The sequence below is a fragment of the Rutidosis leptorrhynchoides genome, chromosome 1, assembly GCF_046630445.1.
Source record: "Rutidosis leptorrhynchoides isolate AG116_Rl617_1_P2 chromosome 1, CSIRO_AGI_Rlap_v1, whole genome shotgun sequence".
Taxonomy (NCBI): domain Eukaryota; kingdom Viridiplantae; phylum Streptophyta; class Magnoliopsida; order Asterales; family Asteraceae; genus Rutidosis; species Rutidosis leptorrhynchoides.
The window spans coordinates 314,494,477-314,518,231 of NC_092333.1; positions in this window are offsets into that span (position 1 = coordinate 314,494,477).

Here is a 23,755-nt window from a genome sequence, read left to right on the forward strand (position 1 = left end):
CCTGGTTTGGCATGCGTTATCAAAAGTTTAACAACTTAATCATTTTTCAAATGCTTAAGTCCTTAAACTGGGGGGACTTAATGGTGTATCCTATCGTATACACACATAAAAGGCATAATGGTTGCATAAAAGTAGCATCAGGAAGGCTGGAAACAACAGTTTTGTGGAGATTGTCCGTCCAGCGTTCTCCGCTGTAGAGGCTGCTTCGTCATGCGTAAGCCCTGAAGGCCGCCTAGCGCATAAGCCCCGGCCGGAGAGCACCGCATTTAGCATAAATTTCAAAGCACATGTAACAGAACGTATCATCATTTGACACGTGTCCCCAAACAAATCTGGTAGATCTGACACTATAAATAGACCCCTTGGGTCGTCATTTTACACAGGTTCAGATATTCTGACAACTTTGAGAGCTGAGACTTCACTTCTCTTTCTCTCTCTACTTTATCTCACTAGAAGTCATCCGGCTAGCACTCTTACGCTCTACGGACGACATATTGATTAAGCCACCCCACAAGTTTCTACACTTGTGTACCGGGTCTGCAGGGATTATTTCCCGAGGGTAAAAATCAATCGGCAACACTCCACCCTCCTAAAGCTAGATCACTTCTAGTCTCTTGTTGACATACTAAGCCTTACCTCGAAACGGAAATAGGTGTTAACACTAACTATGTTTGAAGGTGTTATGAGGTTGCAGCATTGGGAGGATGAAACTGCATGCCATATGTTTCCTATGGTACTGCAGAAAATGGCACGCGAATGGTTTGCTAGTTTTCCGCCAAGGAGTATTACTAGTTTTCTTGATTTGAGAGCAAAATTTGTGATGCAATACCAAAATCTCCGGAGCTGTACTTTGACACATCATGATGCACACGAGATCACAATGCATCTTAATGAATCTTTGAGCAATTTTATGAAGCATTATACACTTGAAGCACAGAAGATTCCTGATTGTCCAGAATCACAGCTTGTATCTGGTTTCATTTTCTGTTTGGACCAGCGACGGTTTAGTGCACTTGTTCATGCATTACGGTATGACTTGCCAAAAACATTGCATCAGGCGTTGGAAGTTGCACAGAGGCATGTTCGAGCTGGTGAGCGTGGGTTGAACAAGTTTGATACTGGCAGTAGTAGCAAGCCGCACAACGGAGGACGGTATTTTGACAGAAATCAGAGAAGGAATGACAATTCAAATGGAGGATGAAGGGGAAACAATCACCCTAATGATTTCCACCACAACAGAAGACCAATAGAAAGGCACCCGTTAATAATGGCGCTTACCAAAACTCTGAAAGAGATTCTCTTCACTGAACTAATTCGGACCACTTTCAATGCTCCAGCACCTATGGAAGAAAGGGAGGGTCCAAAGAGTGAGTTGTGGTGCGATTTCCATGAGGCTTGGGGCCATGATACGGACAATTGCAAATCTTTGATGAGAGAAATTATAGCGAAAATCAAGGCAGGAGAACTGAATCATTTGTTGCCTGGCAAACAGTACAGGAGGAATGATCCTCGCAGGAAATTTGCGTAGCAAAGGAATGATGGTAACAGAGGACGCCGTGGAGAGAACAGAAGAGAGCAGCATGGTGGAAGAGATAATCGGAACCAACTGCAGTACAGAGACCGGATCACTGAGCGCGAGACAACTCCAGAAGTTGTAATCAGGATGGTTTGGATCAACGACAGTTATTATGAAGAAGGTGAATCATAAAACAGCAATTTGGACAGCTGGAGATATGCTCCAATTATCTTTCAGCCAATTCAGAATTGGGCGTTGTCTGTCCAACCAGTGATCATTTCAGCAGAGATAACAAATAAGTTTGTTAACTGTATCTACACAGATACAGGAAGTGAAGCTGACATCATTTACTGGCATTGCTTGAAATCTTTTCCAAGGCATGTGCAGGGCAGAGCTAGGCAAACGAGGTTGAAAGTTTCTGGATTAACGGGAGCACCGGTAAATGCCATGGGGCAGATTTGTTTGGAAGTTGTTATGGGCACATTCCCATTGTTGAGAACAGAAACAATTGATTTCACAATCATAGATGGAAATTCTCGATTTAATGTCCTTTTTGGAAGGGCAGCGTTGGCTAAATTCGAAGCGATAACATCGATAGCTCATGCAGAGATCAGGTTCCCAACTCCTAACGGAGTAGCCGCCATACATTCACAGTATGTGGCACTGGCTAGGGAGAGATCCACATTTGTGAACTTACCAAAAGGCAACGTAAACTGGAGAAAGCATGATCGGTTGTTTAGTGATGATGAAGTTCAGGAGTTTTTCATTCCATAATCAAGTGTGTAGGCCGGATAGCGCTGGGCGCTCGGCGTATGAAGAAGCAAATCTCAGCATGTTATCAAGAACAAAAGTTTATTATCAAAGCAGTTTTTTAGCATTTTTATGAAGACATTGCCTTTTACAATCATTGTATTCATGCCAAAATACACATGTTTGGGATTTGAAGAACATATTTTCGCATTATATGAAGAGCAATGTTTATCAATTTACTGTGAACCATTGTGGTTATTTTACAGTGCATATGTTAGCAATTGCATACATTAAACATTCGTGGCGTACTAATTAGGCTTGATCCACCTAAATTCGTCATCAATCGTTTATGTACTGCACAGTACCGAACAATAAATTTTATATTTTTCTTAAACAAAGTGCTGCCCGTGACAAATGTAAAACATTACATTTATAACCTGCCCACAAAAGGAGTGTATTTTTAAAATACCTCCGATGGCGGAAGCTTTTGTGCCGGCCAGTAAAGGCACAAGGGATCGGCTAGAAAACGTTTAAGTTTTACTAGAACGCACCGAGGCATGATACAAAACTCAGATACTTGTCATGACAAACATTATAAAAAACTTACTTCACAGAACGATGTTCTATATTTTATGTATGAAGGCAAAATAATTAGCAATTCTTCATCATATACTTTATGACGGAAGGCGTAAGACGGAGAGTCTATTGATTTGTAATCATTCTTCTAAAACACTTCATAATTCTTCCTCATTAATTTTATGACGGAAAGCGTGTAACAGAATTCAGACATCATGTTAATTTAGCAAAACTTAATACTACAAGGCGTCTACATATGAATTACCTTATACACTTTTCAAAATGATTTTCTCAATTATACACTGCACAATTGTGTATAGAAATTTTATGCTCAGGTGCATAATCGATTGGTTTTAAAGCATTAAGCATCAAAATATTTACAACAAGCATGTAAACACACGTAGTCATCACAATAAAGTCAGTATGTATATAATGTCACGGTCAGAAGGAAATTTATTACAAAACATTGTTTGACATTTTTACAAAAATCAATCAAACTGCACGCTAAGCACATCTTGAGCAGATGAATCTTCTTTGCTGCATACCTCATCATAAACATTTATATTCAAATTTATCAATTTGTCTTTAGTCTCATCAACCTTTTCCTTAGTACCAGGAGGCATAAGGTTGGTAAGAGCAGCCGAAGGGGTCTGGTTGGGAGCAAGGCGTTTAAACAGCTTACCGGTCACATCAGCAATAGCATGGGTGCAGGCAGCATCAACATAATCATTGTAGGGATTCCCTACAAGACTGGATCCAAGCACCTTAGCTATCAGACCTGGTATACCCTTCTTAAGCTCAGCAAAATTACCTTCGCCTTTCTCCGCCCTCCGGAGAAGCTCAGCAGACTTTTCCCTCTCTGCATTCAGCTGCTTCTCCAGCTCACCCACTTTCACCTGCTCCTCTTCAAGTTTTTTCTTCTCAGCATCCCTTTCCCCTTGCAGAACAACAGCGACATCATGAGCACTTTTTAGCTCAACTTCTTTAGCCTTTATTATTTTCTGCGCATCACTTAAGGCACGCTCAGCATCAGCAGCTCTTTTACGAGCATTTGCACCTTCAGTTATGTCTTTACGGGCTATAGCAAGAATAGACTCTTGATGCTTCTGCAGTTGCAGTACCGAGTCCAGATGATTGGTTAGCAGTACATGAGCTGCCATAGTTGATTCTCTGAGTTAATCAGAGCGGAGAGCAGTGAATTGGGGTTTCAGCTCAGGGATAACACAACCCTGTACAAGAAAAAATTTTATGAGTAATTTCAGGCAACTCACATCAATAAATTACAAATATATACATGCAGATGGTCTTGTCATTCATACCTGAAGAAGAGTTGCAAATTCTTTATCCTTAGTGGCAGGGTTTGCAATGATGGCCTGCAATGCCCTCACATGAGCAGGAAGAGTTGGCTCTTGAACATTGGAGGATGTGATAGCTGGGTTAGTGATATTAGGAGGAGGAGAATGATAAGCAGAGTTGCCTTCCGGCCTATCTTTATGAAATTCAGATTCATCGAATGGAGTAAAGTTTGGGTCGGGCGTTTTCAGGCCCTTCTCTCCTTCACTTTCAAGAATCTCCTCCTGTAGTGACCCGAACTTTTCCATGTTTATATATATTAATTGAGATTTATATTTACATGATTAAATGTTTCCAACATGTTAAGCAATCAAACTTGTTAAGACTTGATTAATTGAAATATGTTTCATATAGACAATTTACCACCCAAGTTGACCGGTGATTCACGAACGTTAAAACTTGTAAAAACTATATGATGACATATATATGGATATATATATAGTTAACATGATATTATGATAAGTACACATATCATTAAGTATATTAACAATCAACTACATATGTAAAAACAAGACTACTAACTTAATGATTTTTAAACGAGACATATATGTAACGATTATCGTTGTAAAGACATTTAATGTATATATATCATATTAAGAGATATTCATACATGATAATATCATGATAATATAATAATTTAAAATCTCATTTGATATTATAAACATTGGGTTAACAACATTTAACAAGATCGTTAACCTAAAGGTTTCAAAACAACACTTACATGTAACGACTAACGATGACTTAACGACTCAGTTTAAATGTATATACATATAGTGTTTTAATATGTATTTATACACTTTTGAAAGACTTCAATACACTTATCAAAATACTTCTACTTAACAAAAATGCTTACAATTACATCCTCGTTCAGTTTCATCAACAATTCTACTCATATGCACCCGTATTCGTACTCGTACAATACACAGCTTTTAGATGTATGTACTATTGGTATATACACTCCAATGATCAGCTCTTAGCAGCCCATGTGAGTCACCTAACACATGTGGGAACCATCATTTGGCAACTAGCATGAAATATCTCATAAAATTACAAAAATATGAGTAATCATTCATGACTTATTTACATGAAAACAAAATTACATATCCTTTATATCTAATCCATACACCAACGACCAAAAACACCTACAAACACTTTCATTCTTCAATTTTCTTCATCTAATTGATCTCTCTCAAGTTCTATCTTCAAGTTCTAAGTGTTCTTCATATATTCTACAAGTTCTAGTTACATAAAATCAAGAATACTTCAAGTTTGCTAGCTCACTTCCAATCTTGTAAGGTGATCATCCAACCTCAAGAAATCTTTGTTTCTTACAGTAGGTTATCATTCTAATACAAGGTAATAATCATATTCAAACTTTGGTTCAATTTCTATAACTATAACAATCTTATTTCAAGTGATGATCTTACTTGAACTTGTTTTCGTGTCATGATTCTGCTTCAAGAACTTCGAGCCATCCAAGGATCCGTTGAAGCTAGATCCATTTTTCTCTTTTCCAGTAGGTTTATCCAAGGAACTTAAGGTAGTAATGATGTTCATAACATCATTCGATTCATACATATAAAGCTATCTTATTCGAAGGTTTAAACTTGTAATCACTAAAACATAGTTTAGTTAATTCTAAACTTGTTCGCAAACAAAAGTTAATCCTTCTAACTTGACTTTTAAAATCAACTAAACACATGTTCTATATCTATATGATATGCTAACTTAATGATTTAAAACCTGGAAACACGAAAAACACCGTAAAACCGGATTTACGCCGTCGTAGTAACACCGCGGGCTGTTTTGGGTTAGTTAATTAAAAACTATGATAAACTTTGATTTAAAAGTTGTTATTCTGAGAAAATGATTTTTATTATGAACATGAAACTATATCCAAAAATTATGGTTAAACTCAAAGTGGAAGTATGTTTTCTAAAATAGTCATCTAGACGTCGTTCTTTCGACTGAAATGACTACCTTTACAAAAACGACTTGTAACTTATTTTTCCGACTATAAACCTATACTTTTTCTGTTTAGATTCATAAAATAGAGTTCAATATGAAACCATAGCAATTTGATTCACTCAAAACGGATTTAAAATGAAGAAGTTATGGGTAAAACAAGATTGGATAATTTTTCTCATTTTAGCTACGTGAAAATTGGTAACAAATCTATTCCAACCATAACTTAATCAACTTGTATTGTATATTATGTAATCTTGAGATACCATAGACACGTATACAATGTTTCGACCTATCATGTCGACACATCTATATATATTTCGGAACAACCATAGACACTCTATATGTGAATGTTGGAGTTAGCTATACAGGGTTGAGGTTGATTCCAAAATATATATAGTTTGAGTTGTGATCAATACTGAGATACGTATACACTGGGTCGTGGATTGATTCAAGATAATATTTATCGATTTATTTCTGTACATCTAACTGTGGACAACTAGTTGTAGGTTACTAACGAGGACAGCTGACTTAATAAACTTAAAACATCAAAATATATTAAAAGTGTTGTAAATATATTTTGAACATACTTTGATATATATGTATATATTGTTATAGGTTCGTGAATCAACCAGTGGCCAAGTCTTACTTCCCGACGAAGTAAAAATCTGTGAAAGTGAGTTATAGTCCCACTTTTAAAATCTAATATTTTTGGGATGAGAATACATGCAGGTTTTATAAATGATTTACAAAATAGACACAAGTACGTGAAACTACATTCTATGGTTGAATTATCGAAATCGAATATGCCCCTTTTTATTAAGTCTGGTAATCTAAGAATTAGGGAACAGACACCCTAATTGACGCGAATCCTAAAGATAGATCTATCGGGCCCAACAAGCCCCATCCAAAGTACTGGATGCTTTAGTACTTCGAAATTTATATCATATCCGAAGGGTGTCCCGGAATGATGGGGATATTCTTATATATGCATCTTGTTAATGTCGGTTACCAGGTGTTCACCATATGAATGATTTTTATCTCTATGTATGGGATGTGTATTGAAATATGAAATCTTGTGGTCTATTATTATGATTTGATATATATAGGTTAAACCTATAACTCACCAACATTTTTGTTGACGTTTTAAGCATGTTTATTCTCAGGTGATTATTAAGAGCTTCCGCTGTCGCATACTTAAATAAGGACGAGATTTGGAGTCCATGCTTGTATGATATTGTGTAAAAACTGCATTCAAGAAAATTATTTTGTTGTAACATATTTGTATTGTAAACCATTATGTAATGGTCGTGTGTAAACAGGATATTTTAGATTATCATTATTTGATAATCTATGTAAAGCTTTTTAAAACCTTTATCTATGAAATAAAGGTTATGGTTTGTTTTAAAAATGAATGCAGTCTTTGAAAAACGTCTCATATAGAGGTCAAAACCTCGCAACGAAATCAATTAATATGGAACGTTTTTAATCAATAAGAACGGGACATTTCAGTTGGTATCCGAGCGTTGGTCTTAGAGAACCAGAATTTTGCATTAGTGTGTCTTATCGAGTGTGTTAGGATGCATTAGTGAGTCTGGACTTCGACCGTGTTTACTTGAAAAATGATTGCTTAACAAATTTTGTTGGAAAACTATATATTTTTAACATGTGAATATTATGTGATATATTAATCTCTTAACGCGTTTGATATTATGTGATAGATGTCTACCTCTAGAACAAGTCCCATTGACTCTCCAAATAATAATGAAGAGTCAAATGTAAATTGGAATGATTCGTGGACTGATTCACAAGTTCCCGAAGAGGAACCGGAAGAAGAGTCGGAACCGGAAGAAGAATCGGAACCGGAAGAAGAATCGGAACCGGATGAAGAAATAGAACCGGTGGGGGAAATAATAAAACGGTTATGTAAAAGAAAATCCTCAACCAACCGACCAAGGTTAATTATGGTCAATGGTGTTTCCGCCAAGGAAGCAAAATATTGGGAGGATTACCAATTCTCCGATGAATCGGATTCCGACGAGAATTCCGATGATGTTATAGAAATTACCCCAACTGAATTTAAAAAGGCAAAAGAAAATAATAAGGGAAAGGGCATAAAAATAGAGAAATCTAATTCCAACCCCGATGAACTTTATATGTATCGTCAACCCCCGAAGTCCTTAAGTTGTAACAATGACCCGGGAACCTCTAAACCACCAGGTTTTTCTAAACCAATGTGGAAAATAACGGCTCGTATTAGGGGAACATCATATATCCCTAGAAACTTGGCAAAACGAACCAAAACTGAACAAGAAGAAATGAGCGAGTCGGAATAAGATAGTTGTATTCGTGTGGTGTAATATATGTAATATAGTGTGCTTATGCTTTATGATATATGTAAAAAAAAAATTGCTTGTATTAATAAGTATTTTTTTGATGAATCTAACTCTTGTCTATTTTACAGTATAAAAACACAAAATGGATAGACAACCCAATATTTTAAGAGACCTACCCGGAGACATGATTGATGAAATCTTGTCTAGAGTCGGTCAGAATTCCTCGGCACAACTATTTAAGGCGAGATCAGTTTGTAAGACATTCGAAGAACGTTCCAAGAATGCCTTGGTTTATAAAAGGCTTTCGTTCAAAAGATGGGGGATATCACATTGGGAAATCCATAAGTTACGATGTGTTTACTTTGACGCATATATTGCGGGGAACCCAAATGCTATTTTACACAATGGGTTAAGAAATTATTTTGACTCAATATATCCGAATATTGGACTTCGTGATTTAGAAAAAGCGGCTAACATGCAACATAAAGAAGCATGTTATGCTTACGGATTAGTAATGTTCTCTTCTCACCAAAGTGAGAACAAGAACATCGGGCTACAACTATTAAACAAAACGTTTCCACAAGTAACGGAGTCGGTAATTGGGGTAAGAAATGAGGTTTTTAGATTGTTACGGGACTGTTGGACATTACGTAACCCTCGTCCTTTTGACGACGTTACAACACGCTGTCTTATCAATGGCCATAACGGTTATGTTCCACAAGACCAAGGATGGGAAGTAATCCTAGTAAAACCAGAATGCATGACTTGTTTCTGGACGTATGAATTACGTGTCTTTATTGCCTTTGCTGAACGACTTGTGTACTAGCTAGAATTATCTTCACAACTATCTTGTATCAAAGTTATTGTGTGCTATATTTCATGCTTTATGTAAAATAAGCGGTATTGTAAGTTTGTAAAATATTGTATAAAAGTTTGAACGCGAAATATTATTATAATCAGTTTTTCATATAGAATTGTAGTAGTTGAATTGTATATTAGCTACTAAGTATGAACTTAACGAGTAGGTACTACCCGAATTTAAACTTATAAAACGCTAATATGAAGAAAAAGCTTTTATAAATGAATTCATATTATGCTACGAAATACTATTAACTACTCTTAATATTCTGTATGATTAACTTGTTCCATTTGACTATTTTGAAGGAAATGGCACCGAATACTCGACACACCGTGAATATGAATGAAGAGGAATTCCGTACTTTTCTAGCTTCAAACATAGCCGCAGTACAGGCTGCGCTACATACCAACAATAACCTTGGATCTGGCAGTACAGGAAATCGTGTAGGATGCACCTACAAAGAATTCACTGCCTGCAAACCTTTGGAATTTGATGGAACCGAAGGACCGATCGGATTGAAACGGTGGACCGAGAAGGTCGAATCGGTGTTTGCCATAAGTAAGTGTACTGAAGAGGACAAAGTGAAGTACGCTACGCATACCTTCACAGGTTCTGCGTTAACATGGTGGAATACCTATCTAGAGCAAGTGGGACAAGATGATGCTTACGCACTACCGTGGTCAGCATTCAAGCACTTGATGAACGAGAAGTACCGTCCCAGAACCGAGGTCAATAAGCTCAAGACAGAACTTAGAGGGTTACGAACCCAAGGATTTGATATTACCACGTACGAAAGACGATTCACAGAATTGTGCCTATTGTGTCCGGGAGCATTCGAAGATGAGGAAGAGAAGATCGACGCGTTTGTGAAAGGATTACCGGAAAGAATCCAAGAAGATATAAGTTCACACGAGCCCGCCTCCATACAACAAGCATGTAGAATGGCTCACAAACTAGTGAACCAGATTGAAGAAAGAATTAAAGAACAGACTGCTGAAGAGGCCAATGTGAAGCAAGTCAAAAGAAAGTGGGAGGAAAACGGTGATAAGAATCACCAATACAATAACAACAGCAATTACAACAATAATCGCAACAATTATCCCAACAATCGCAACATCAATCGCAACTACAACAAACGGCCCAACAACAACAACATCAACTACAACAATCATCCCAACAACAATAATAACCGCAACAACAACAACAATCAGAAGCAGCTATGCCAAAGGTGTGAAAAGTATCACTCGGGGTTCTGCACCAAATTTTGCAACAAGTGTAAAAGAAATGGTCATAGCGCGGCGAAGTGTGTGGTCTACGGACCAGGGGTTAATAGAACGAAAGGAACAAATGGTGTCAGAACGAGTAATGGCGGAGCAAGTAGTGTCGGAGCAAGTTATGCCAATGTAGTTTGTTATAAATGTGGAAAACCGGGCCACATTATTAGAAATTGCCCGAACCAGGAGAACACGAATGGACAAGGCCGCGGAAGAGTTTTCAATATTAATGCGGCAGAGGCACAGGAAGACCCGGAGCTTGTTACGGGTACGTTTCTTATTGACAATAAATCTGCTTACGTTTTATTTGATTCTGGTGCGGATAGAAGCTATATGAGTAGAGATTTTTGTGCTAAATTAAGTTGTCCATTGACGCCTTTGGATAGTAAATTTTTACTCGAATTAGCAAATGGTAAATTAATTTCAGCAGATAATATATGTCGGAATCGAGAAATTAAACTGGTTTGCGAAACATTTAAGATTGATTTGATACCAGTAGAGTTAGGGAGTTTTGATGTGATAATTGGTATGGACTGGTTGAAAGAAGTGAAAGCAGAGATCGTTTGTTACAAAAATGCAATTCGCATTTTACGAGAAAAAGGAAAACCCTTAATGGTGTACGGAGAAAAGGGCAACACGAAGCTACATCTTATTAGTAATTTGAAGGCACAAAAACTAATAAGAAAAGGTTGCTATGCTGTTCTAGCACACGTCGAGAAAGTACAAACTGAAGAAAAGAGCATCAATGATGTTCCCGTAGCAAAAGAATTTCCCGATGTATTTCCGAAAGAATTACCGGGATTACCCCCACATCGATCCGTTGAATTTCAAATAGATCTTGTTCCAGGAGCTGCACCAATAGCTCGTGCTCCTTACAGACTCGCACCCAGCGAGATGAGAGAACTGCAAAGCCAATTACAAGAACTTTTAGAGCGAGGTTTCATTCGACCAAGCACATCACCGTGGGGAGCTCCTGTTTTGTTTGTCAAGAAGAAAGATGGTACATTCAGGTTGTGTATCGACTACCGAGAGTTGAACAAACTTACCATCAAGAACCGCTACCCACTACCGAGAATCGACGACTTATTTGATCAACTACAAGGCTCGTCTGTTTATTCAAAGATTGACTTACGTTCCGGGTATCATCAAATGCGGGTGAAAGAAGATGATATTCCAAAGACTGCTTTCAGAACACGTTACGGTCATTACGAGTTTATGGTCATGCCGTTTGGTTTAACTAATGCACCAGCTGTGTTCATGGACCTTATGAACCGAGTGTGTGGACCATACCTTGACAAGTTTGTCATTGTTTTCATTGATGACATACTTATTTACTCAAAGAATGACCAAGAACACGGTGAACATTTGAGAAAGGTGTTAGAAGTATTGAGGAAGGAAGAATTGTACGCTAAGTTTTCAAAGTGTGCATTTTGGTTGGAAGAAGTTCAATTCCTCGGTCACATAGTGAACAAAGAAGGTATTAAGGTGGATCCGGCAAAGATAGAAACTGTTGAAAAGTGGGAAACCCCGAAAACTCCGAAACACATACGCCAGTTTTTAGGACTAGCTGGTTACTACAGAAGGTTCATCCAAGACTTTTCCAGAATAGCAAAATCCTTGACTGCATTAACGCATAAAGGGAAGAAATTTGAATGGAATGATGAACAAGAGAAAGCGTTTCAGTTATTGAAGAAAAAGCTAACTACGGCACCTATATTGTCATTGCCTGAAGGGAATGATGATTTTGTGATTTATTGTGACGCATCAAAGCAAGGTCTCGGTTGTGTATTAATGCAACGAACGAAGGTGATTGCTTATGCGTCTAGACAATTGAAGATTCACGAACAAAATTATACGACGCATGATTTGGAATTAGGCGCGGTTGTTTTTGCATTAAAGACTTGGAGGCACTACTTATATGGGGTCAAAAGTATTATATATACCGACCACAAAAGTCTTCAACACATATTTAATCAGAAACAACTGAATATGAGGCAGCGTAGGTGGATTGAATTATTGAATGATTACGACTTTGAGATTCGTTACCACCCGGGGAAGGCAAATGTGGTAGCCGATGCCTTGAGCAGGAAGGACAGAGAACCCATTCGAGTAAAATCTATGAATATAATGATTCATAATAACCTTACTACTCAAATAAAGGAGGCGCAAGAAGGAGTTTTAAAAGAGGGAAATTTAAAGGATGAAATACCCAAAGGATCGGAGAAGCATCTTAATATTCGGGAAGACGGAACCCGGTATAGGGCTGAAAGGATTTGGGTACCAAAATTTGGAGATATGAGAGAAATGGTACTTAGAGAAGCTCATAAAACCAGATACTCAATACATCCTGGAACAGGGAAGATGTACAAGGATCTCAAGAAACATTTTTGGTGGCCGGGTATGAAAGCCGATGTTGCTAAATACGTAGGAGAATGTTTGACGTGTTCTAAGGTCAAAGCTGAGCATCAGAAACCATCAGGTCTACTTCAACAACCCGAAATCCCGGAATGGAAATGGGAAAACATTACCATGGATTTCATCACTAAATTGCCAAGGACTGCAAGTGGTTTTGATACTATTTGGGTAATAGTTGATCGTCTCACCAAATCAGCACACTTCCTGCCAATAAGAGAAGATGACAAGATGGAGAAGTTAGCACGACTGTATTTGAAGGAAGTCGTCTCCAGACATGGAATACCAATCTCTATTATCTCTGATAGGGATGGCAGATTTATTTCAAGATTCTGGCAGACATTACAGCAAGCATTAGGAACTCGTCTAGACATGAGTACTGCCTATCATCCACAAACTGATAGGCAGAGCGAAAGGATGATACAAACGCTTGAAGACATGCTACGAGCATGTGTTATTGATTTCGGAAACAGTTGGGATCGACATCTACCATTAGCAGAATTTTCCTACAACAACAGCTACCATTCAAGCATTGAGATGGCACCGTTTGAAGCACTTTATGGTAGAAAGTTTAGGTCTCCGATTTGTTGGAGTGAAGTGGGGGATAGACAGATTACGGGTCCGGAGATTATACAAGAAACTACCGAGAAGATCATCCAAATTCAACAACGGTTGAAAACCGCCCAAAGTCGACAAAAGAGCTACGCTGACATTAAAAGAAAAGATATAGAATTTGAAATTGGAGAGATGGTCATGCTTAGAGTTGCACCTTGGAAAGGCGTTGTTCGATTTGGTAAACGAGGGAAATTAAATCCAAGGTATATTGGACCATTCAAGATTATTGATCGTGTCGGACCAGTAGCTTACCGACTTGAGTTACCTCAACAACTCACGGCTGTACATAACACTTTCCACGTCTCAAATTTGAAGAAATGTTTTGCTAAAGAAGATCTCACTATTCCGTTAGATGAAATCCAAATCAACGAAAAACTTCAATTCATCGAAGAACCCGTCGAAATAATGGATCGTGAGGTTAAAAGACTTAAGCAAAACAAGATACCAATTGTTAAGGTTCGATGGAATGCTCGTAGAGGACCTGAGTTCACCTGGGAGAGTGAAGATCAGATGAAGAAGAAATACCCGCATTTATTTCCAGAAGATTCGTCAACACCTTCAACAGCTTAAAATTTCGGGACGAAATTTATTTAACGGGTAGGTACTGTAGTGACCCGAACTTTTCCATGTTTATATATATTAATTGAGATTGATATTTACATGATTAAATGTTTCCAACATGTTAAGCAATCAAACTTGTTAAGACTTGATTAATTGAAATATGTTTCATATAGACAATTTACCACCCAAGTTGACCGGTGATTCACGAACGTTAAAACTTGTAAAAACTATATGATGACATATATATGGATATATATATAGTTAACATGATATTATGATAAGTAAACATATCATTAAGTATATTAACAATCAACTACATATGTAAAAACAAGACTACTAACTTAATGATTTTTAAACGAGACATATATGTAACGATTATCGTTGTAAAGACATTTAATGTATATATATCATATTAAGAGATATTCATACATGATAATATCATGATAATATAATAATTTAAAATCTCATTTGATATTATAAACATTGGGTTAACAACATTTAACAAGATCGTTAACCTAAAGGTTTCAAAACAACACTTACATGTAACGACTAACGATGACTTAACGACTCAGTTAAAATGTATATACATATAGTGTTTTAATATGTATTTATACACTTTTGAAAGACTTCAATACACTTATCAAAATACTTCTACTTAACAAAAATGCTTACAATTACATCCTCGTTCAGTTTCATCAACAATTCTACTCGTATGCACCCGTATTCGTACTCGTACAATACACAGCTTTTAGATGTATGTACTATTGGTATATACACTCCAATGATCAGCTCTTAGCAGCCCATGTGAGTCACCTAACACATGTGGGAACCATCATTTGGCAACTAGCATGAAATATCTCATAAAATTACAAAAATATGAGTAATCATTCATGACTTATTTACATGAAAACAAAATTACATATCCTTTATATCTAATCCACACACCAACGACCAAAAACACCTACAAACACTTTCATTCTTCAATTTTCTTCATCTAATTGATCTCTCTCAAGTTCTATCTTCAAGTTCTAAGTGTTCTTCATATATTCTACAAGTTCTAGTTACATAAAATCAAGAATACTTTCAAGTTTGATAGCTCACTTCCAATCTTGTAAGGTGATCATCCAACCTCAAGAAATCTTTGTTTCTTATAGTAGATTATCATTCTAATACAAGGTAATAATCATATTCAAACTTTGGTTCAATTTCTATAACTATAACAATCTTATTTCAAGTGATGATCTTACTTGAACTTGTTTTCGTGTCATGATTCTGCTTCAAGAACTTCGAGCCATCCAAGGATCCGTTGAAGCTAGATCCATTTTTCTCTTTTCCAGTAGGTTTATCCAAGGAACTTAAGGTAGTAATGATGTTCATAACATCGTTCGATTCATACATATAAAGCTATCTTATTCGAAGGTTTAAACTTGTAATCACTAGAACATAGTTTAGTTAATTCTAAACTTGTTCGCAAACAAAAGTTAATCCTTCTAACTTGACTTTTAAAATCAACTAAACACATGTTCTATATCTATATGATATGCTAACTTAATGATTTAAAACCTGGAAACACGAAAAACACCGTAAAACCGGATTTACGCCGTCGTAGTAACACCGCGGGCTGTTTTGGGTTAGTTAATTAAAAACTATGATAAACTTTGATTTAAAAGTTGTTATTCTGAGAAAATGATTTTTATTATGAACATGAAACTATATCCAAAAATTATGGTTAAACTCAAAGTGGAAGTATGTTTTCTAAAATGGTCATCTAGACGTCGTTCTTTCGACTGAAATGACTACCTTTACAAAAACGACTTGTAACTTATTTTTCCGACTATAAACCTATACTTTTTCTGTTTAGATTCATAAAATAGAGTTCAATATGAAACCATAGCAATTTGATTCACTCAAAACGGATTTAAAATGAAGAAATTATGGGTAAAACAAGATTAGATAATTTTTCTCATTTTAGCTACGTGAAAATTGGTAACAAATCTATTCCAACCATAACTTAATCAACTTGTATTGTATATTATGTAATCTTGAGATACCATAGACACGTATACAATGTTTCGACCTATCATGTCAACACATCTATATATATTTCGGAACAACCATAGACACTCTATATGTGAATGTTGGAGTTAGCTATACAGGGTTGAGGTTGATTCCAAAATATATATAGTTTGAGTTGTGATCAATACTGAGATACGTATACACTGGGTCGTGGATTGATTCAAGATAATATTTATCGATTTATTTCTGTACATCTAACTGTGGACAACTAGTTGTAGGTTACTAACGAGGACAGCTGACTTAATAAACTTAAAACATCAAAATATATTAAAAGTGTTGTAAATATATTTTGAACATACTTTGATATATATGTATATATTGTTATAGGTTCGTGAATCAACCAGTGGCCAAGTCTTACTTCCCGACGAAGTAAAAATCTGTGAAAGTGAGTTATAGTCCCACTTTTAAAATCTAATATTTTTGGGATGAGAATACATGCAGGTTTTATAAATAATTTACAAAATAGACACAAGTACGTGAAACTACATTCTATGGTTGAATTATCGAAATCGAATATGCCCCTTTTTATTAAGTCTGGTAATCTAAGAATTAGGGAACAGACACCCTAATTGACGCGAATCCTAAAGATAGATCTATCGGGCCCAACAAGCCCCATCCAAAGTACCGGATGCTTTAGTACTTCGAAATTTATATCATATCCGAAGGGTGTCCCGGAATGATGGGGATATTCTTATATATGCATCTTGTTAATGTCGGTTACCAGGTGTTCACCATATGAATGATTTTTATCTCTATGTATGGGATGTGTATTGAAATATGAAATCTTGTGGTCTATTATTATGATTTGATATATATAGGTTAAACCTATAACTCACCAACATTTTTGTTGACGTTTTAAGCATGTTTATTCTCAGGTGATTATTAAGAGCTTCCGCTGTCGCATACTTAAATAAGGACGAGATTTGGAGTCCATGCTTGTATGATATTGTGTAAAAACTACATTCAAGAAAATTATTTTGTTGTAACATATTTGTATTGTAAACCATTATGTAATGGTCGTGTGTAAACAGGATATTTTAGATTATCATTATTTGATAATCTACGTAAAGCTTTTTAAAACCTTTATCTATGAAATAAAGGTTATGGTTTGTTTTAAAAATGAATGCAGTCTTTGAAAAACGTCTCATATAGAGGTCAAAACCTCGCAACGAAATCAATTAATATGGAACGTTTTTAATCAATAAGAACGGGACATTTTACCTCCGACCTTCATTCACCGCCCTCCGCGGCCTTCCCTTGGCTATCATCCGACTCTGCTAAAATCACTAACAAGAACAAATTAGCATTATGAACAAACATAACGGTTGTACGCAAAAACATGTGCATTTTCAAGAAAGCACAGAATGGACATACTTCTCCTGCGTTTCTGCTTTTTGCCCTCCTCTGTACTCTTCTTCATCAAACTACAAACCACCATGAAACAACCAAAACCCACTAGTAATCTGTTCAGTTTACTGCTACTGCTGCAGCCTTATATATATATATATATATATATATATATATATATATATATATATATATATATATATAAGGCTGCAGCAGTAGCAGTAAACTGAACAGATATATATATATATTTTTTGCTGTGTTGAATCAAACACGAGATGAAAAAGATGATGGTGGCCAACGAATTAGGTGACTAGATAGTGTAAGATGACGATACTAGTGAATTCGATTAATGATGATGAAGGTATTAAGTGCTGCTCGATATTGATTAAGATAAGTGACGATGTCGATGATGATATTATAATGACTCAACGAAGAAGATGTTACTGTTAAACGTTTACAAACGACAATGATGATATATTATGGAAGACGATAATGATGATATATTACGGAAGACGATGACAGTAATGAACATACGGAAGACGATGACAGTAATGAACATAAGGTAAATCAAAGTTCGGGTCACTACAGACCAAACCCTATATTCAAAGAATCCAGATAATTATGTATTCAATGATATCTTTAGAGAAAACCTTGCTCTATACTCATATTAAATCTTGTGGAAAATCTTTCTTCATCAACCTTCGATCTTAGAAATTCTGAAAATATCATCATAAATATCTTCAATATTTCTGAGGATATTTTCATAACTCTTCTTATCCGAAATTAGTTATCTCTTCGTGCTATCTGTGTTACATCATAAAAGAAACTATTTTAGTTTCTAAATTCTAAAACCTTCGAGTTTAAAATATGAATGATTTTGAAGTAGTGTTGGGAACTGAAGCATGAGTTAGTATAATATAATGACACTTGATCAACGTGATTATATTACAGTAAGTCATGCTGAGTTTCTAATGGAACATGATGATTCACAGACCATAACGTCATCACGTGTCATGTTACATAACTCTTTCATTCTGTCTAACTTCTGAACATATCAAGAAAGTATATTCTTGATAGTTCTATTCTCAGTGATTCTGGTAATTTGACATATCAAATCATTCTAATAAATTTTTTTCTTATTTAGAACATGATGTTTATCCGAAATCCCATACTTACGAATTCTGGACCGTTACTCGCTTTACTAGAGGTCGGGAGGATAATAAAAAGGCAAAGAGCTCCAAAATATAAGAGAAAATATAAAGCTCAATAACAACACGGAAGTTACAAACCGTGGATATTAATAGGAATAGCAATATAAAGACACGACATAATTAAGAATCGTATCACCCCAAGGTTATATTAAAAGTAAACATATTTTTCTGGTGGAAGATTGAAAAGAAGGATGACAGAAATAATAATTAGGAAAATATTAGGGATTAGAACTGGACTAAGCATTTTCACAATCTTTTGGATATAGAAACTAAGAAAGAGAGTATAGAAATGGTGAGGATAATGGAACGGAAAAGGTTTAATTTATAATGGAAATATCAGACAGAGTAATCGAGGCAGATCACCGTATTTAATTATAGAGATCTTAATCTCCTTATTCGCTGAAGAATCAAATCTCTCAGATTTTGAAGATTTTCTTTAAATCCCTTGAATTCCAGAATTCAACCATGACTAGTCAAAAAGTTATGATGAAACATGTCTTTCTCATTTCACTATTTAGTGATAGCTTCATTAGTACTCTTCAAATAATTGAATTGTTTTATCTGTATTACTCGATGATGATAAAACTCTATTCATCAACTCATATTTGTCATGAAAACATTTCTATTGTCAGCCATGACCACCTCACTCAAATTTCGGGACGAAATTTCTTTAACGGGTAGGTACTGTGACGACCCGGAAATTTCCGACTAAATTTAAACTTAATCTTTATATGATTTCGATACGATAAGCAAGGTATGTAATGTTGAGTCTAGAAAATTTTGAAACGATGTTCATGTATTCAATTACCCTTCGACTTTTCTCAACGATTCACGAACAACTATTTGTAAATAGATATGTGTATATATATATAAATAATAATTGGAAGTATAATTTGGAATATTGAATATTGTTGTTAAGAAATATGATATTATAATAATTATTATTTAAAAACAGATCTATATATACATAAAAGTATATTAAAAATAAATGATTGTAATACTCGTTTGATGTTCCGATTGATATTATAGAAGTTTAATTCGAACTTATATGATTTTAAAATAAACAGTGATTCGAAAATGAGTTTTATAAATTTTAGGCTTAATAATAATATATTTAGAAGTTGTTTGTCAAATTTTAAAACTTTTTATATTTTGCTTGGGGGTTGGGAGAGAATAATTAATGTAATCTTTATTAAATAATTTATGAATGAATTTTATACCATAACGACCAAAATAAATAAATATAGTTAATTTAAAAAATATGGAAATTTTCTGAATACTTTTATCCGGCACTGATTAACAATGGAGTATGATATACTCTCCGTGTTAAAACTTTCGATAATAAAACTACAAAAGTAACAATTAGAATCAATTCATATCCCACATTCTTTTAACTATATACAATTTATTTATATTTTATTTATAATAATTTCTATGTGTTGTTTTGTTGGACTTCCACATATTTACACTAAATTATATATATGTCAACCAAACTGATTGGTGGAGTTTGATTGTTACCACTATTCTTACTTTATTTTTTTACTTAGTCTTCCTATCTACTTCCTATATACGACTTTATTCAAGTTGATTATGTGAAAACAAGAACAATCAACACTTTATTTTTTTGTTTTGTTTATAGCTTTCACATACGATGCATGCATCCACAAGATTTCAGGATCCAAAATATTTGTCCCTAACTTGTGCTACTATTAGACAGCTGTAAATGTTTCTACTTTTTGCTTTTGTCACTCAACTAACAAATAACAAATAGCTAGTGCACTACTACTATATTCTAATCTAATTAACTAGCAAAAACCAACTATACAACCCACCACCTTCTTTATCTTTTCTTCATTTTTCTTCTTTTCCTGATTATTGTATTCGACTCAAAATACCTTCATCAAACTACAAACCACCATGAAACAACCAAAACCCACTAGTAATCTGTTCAGTTTACTGCTACTGCTGCAGCCTTATATATATATATATATATATATATATATATATATATATATATATATATATATATATATATATATATATATATTTTGCTGTGTTGAATCAAACACGAGATGAAAAAGATGATGGTGACCAACGAATTAGGTGACTAGATAGTGTAAGATGACGATACTAGTGAATTCGATTAATGATGATGAAGGTATTAAGTGCTGCTCGATATTGATTAAGATAAGTGACGATGTCGATGATGATATTATAATGACTTAACGAAGAAGATGTTACTGTTAAACGTTTACAAATGACAATGATGATATATTATGGAAGACGATAATGATGATATATTACGGAAGACGATGACAGTAACGAACATAAGGAAGATGATGATAACCAAAGTTTGATTTTTTTTACTTTTTCTCTCGCTACTACGTTCACCTGGTTAGTTTGAAACCACGAAACCCATTTGATTATCACTCTGTTACTCGATAAATCTCTTCCAAATATGCCGGACTATTTTTTTTAAAGGGCTGTATTATGTTCTTTCTAAATGGGCTAGTGAATAGTTGGGTTGGGAAACTGCATTTGGGCCGATAGGAATTTAGGCCAGACGAGTTAGATAATGATATGATATATGATGACATATAGTTATGGTGATACGGTATGGTAATACAGTATGGTGATGTTGTATGGTGATTGATGATGAAAAGCTAGTTTGATAATGATGATTGATGATTTTAAGAAGAATGATGTTATGATTATATAGTGAAATGATGTTATGGAGACGATGAGGATGATGTTAATCGGAGATGATGATGATACGATAGAGATGAAGATACAATTGTTGTTGGTGTTCCCTGTCAAACCACAGTACCCACAAACCCATAGTGTAATCTATTTAAAACATGTATTGGACTTGGTGGACTTATTAGACTATTAGAATTGTGCTAGTGAAACTGCTATTGGGCTGAGAGATGGAGTTAAATAGTATTAGGCTGAGATTAAAATCATAAAAGCTTAGTTAGAAGAGTGGTGTGGGGTGTTGTCTGATTAAGGTGAGGTCGCGAGTTCGAACCAGAGGGATGGCGTTAATTTTTTAAAGCTTGATTTAAAGGTAGTCTACTTCTATTCTTATTATTATTATTATCATCATCATTATCATTATTATTATTATTATTATCATTATTATTATAATTATTATTATTATTATTATTATTATTATTATTATTATTATTATTATTATTATTATTATTATTATTATTATTAATATATTATTATTATTATTGTTATTATTATTATTATTAATTATTGTTGTTATTATATAAATAAAATGATTAACACTATTATCATTTTAAGTTATTATTAAGTAATGTCATGAAGTATTATTAGTATTATTATTATTATTATTATTAATATTAAAATAAGTATGGTAATTATTTTTATTAACATTACTATCACGTTTATAATTATTAGTAAAATCATGATTTTTAGTATTATTATGATTAGTATCTGATCAATCCTTAATTCATAATGTTACATAATTACGGATTGAGTGCAATAAGATTATAATGGAAGATGGAATGTTTGATGATTATTTTGGGCCCCGATGATCGTCTTTCACTTTAACTATCAAGTGATCAACCACCCCGACCCGGTCTTGTTTGTTAATTAGCATATTTCACCTTTGCGCGGTGTAAAAATCCCTTGGGCAAGGTCACAAGTGAAAATTACAAAGGCTTGGGCAAAATGGCAGAGAATCAACAACCCATAAATGAGAGGCCAAGCTCCCAATTTATAGTATTCGAAATATCCGCGGTCTGCGAGTTTCTTAACTATCCGTGGAAACTCAGTGGATTAAACCGCGGTCTTTCATTAATGCGAAAACATAACTGCTGTACTAATTTTTCAGTGAATATTGCATAGCTTTGGCTTATAATTCGCGTAGTTCTGCTTTTGGCCTTTAGACAATTAAATATACATATACAATGCCATGTATATGATCAAGTCCCCCCAGTTTATTATGATACATATTGCGAAACAAATGTATCATGATAAACTCTAAAAATTCGCAGTTATCGCAGCCAATTTTCGCATTGAGGGATTTCGCATTAACCTAGTTACCGTTATAGGAAAAAGTTACCGTTTTTATCCATTGCAGCCAATATTACCATTTGAGTTATCACATCGGTTAATTAACGCAATCAATTACCATCCTTATTTACCCTATATATATCGTGCCTCACAATCACTTAATTCTCCATCTGCTTTTCTCACCACAATTCGCAATTACATACCTTCACGCTTAACCCTTACGAATTCTTCGATCACAACCTCTTCACTTTAATTAAAAATGAAGATTGACGAAGTCGATCGCAAGGTGGACCCCAAGGCCTTGATTAACAAATTGCTAACTAGTCCGGAGGCTAAATTGGCGACATCCTCCGGTCATCAAAGCAAACAAGAGAAACAGGCCATTCCCATTGTTGATTTGACGACAAAGTCACCAACATCACAAACAGGCTCTGCTAAACGACCAATTCAAACACCGCCATCAACGCAAAGCAAGAATCTCAAGCAAAGCACTCCTTTATACGATAATCCGGTCATAACGGATTATGAAGGAGGCCAGCAAACTGGTATGAATCAATCATGCTTAGCGCATATCATTTTATGAAATATATACGTTTATTGATATAACATTTGCATTTTTTGTCAGGAGACTCGCCCTTTAACCCGGTGTTTCCTAGCCCAGATTCTGCGGCATTAATCACCGAGCTACTCCGCACTCCCCCTGATTCTTATGGAGTGCGGATTGACGGCCTTTCCGGTTATACCTATGCATCTGCTAGCGCTGCTCTAGACCAGCGTCTGCAGATGAAATTAGCAATTCCTGGCGAGCTTCGCCGCGAATTTTCCAAACTTTCTGCGCTTGATGCGCACAACAGTTTTGT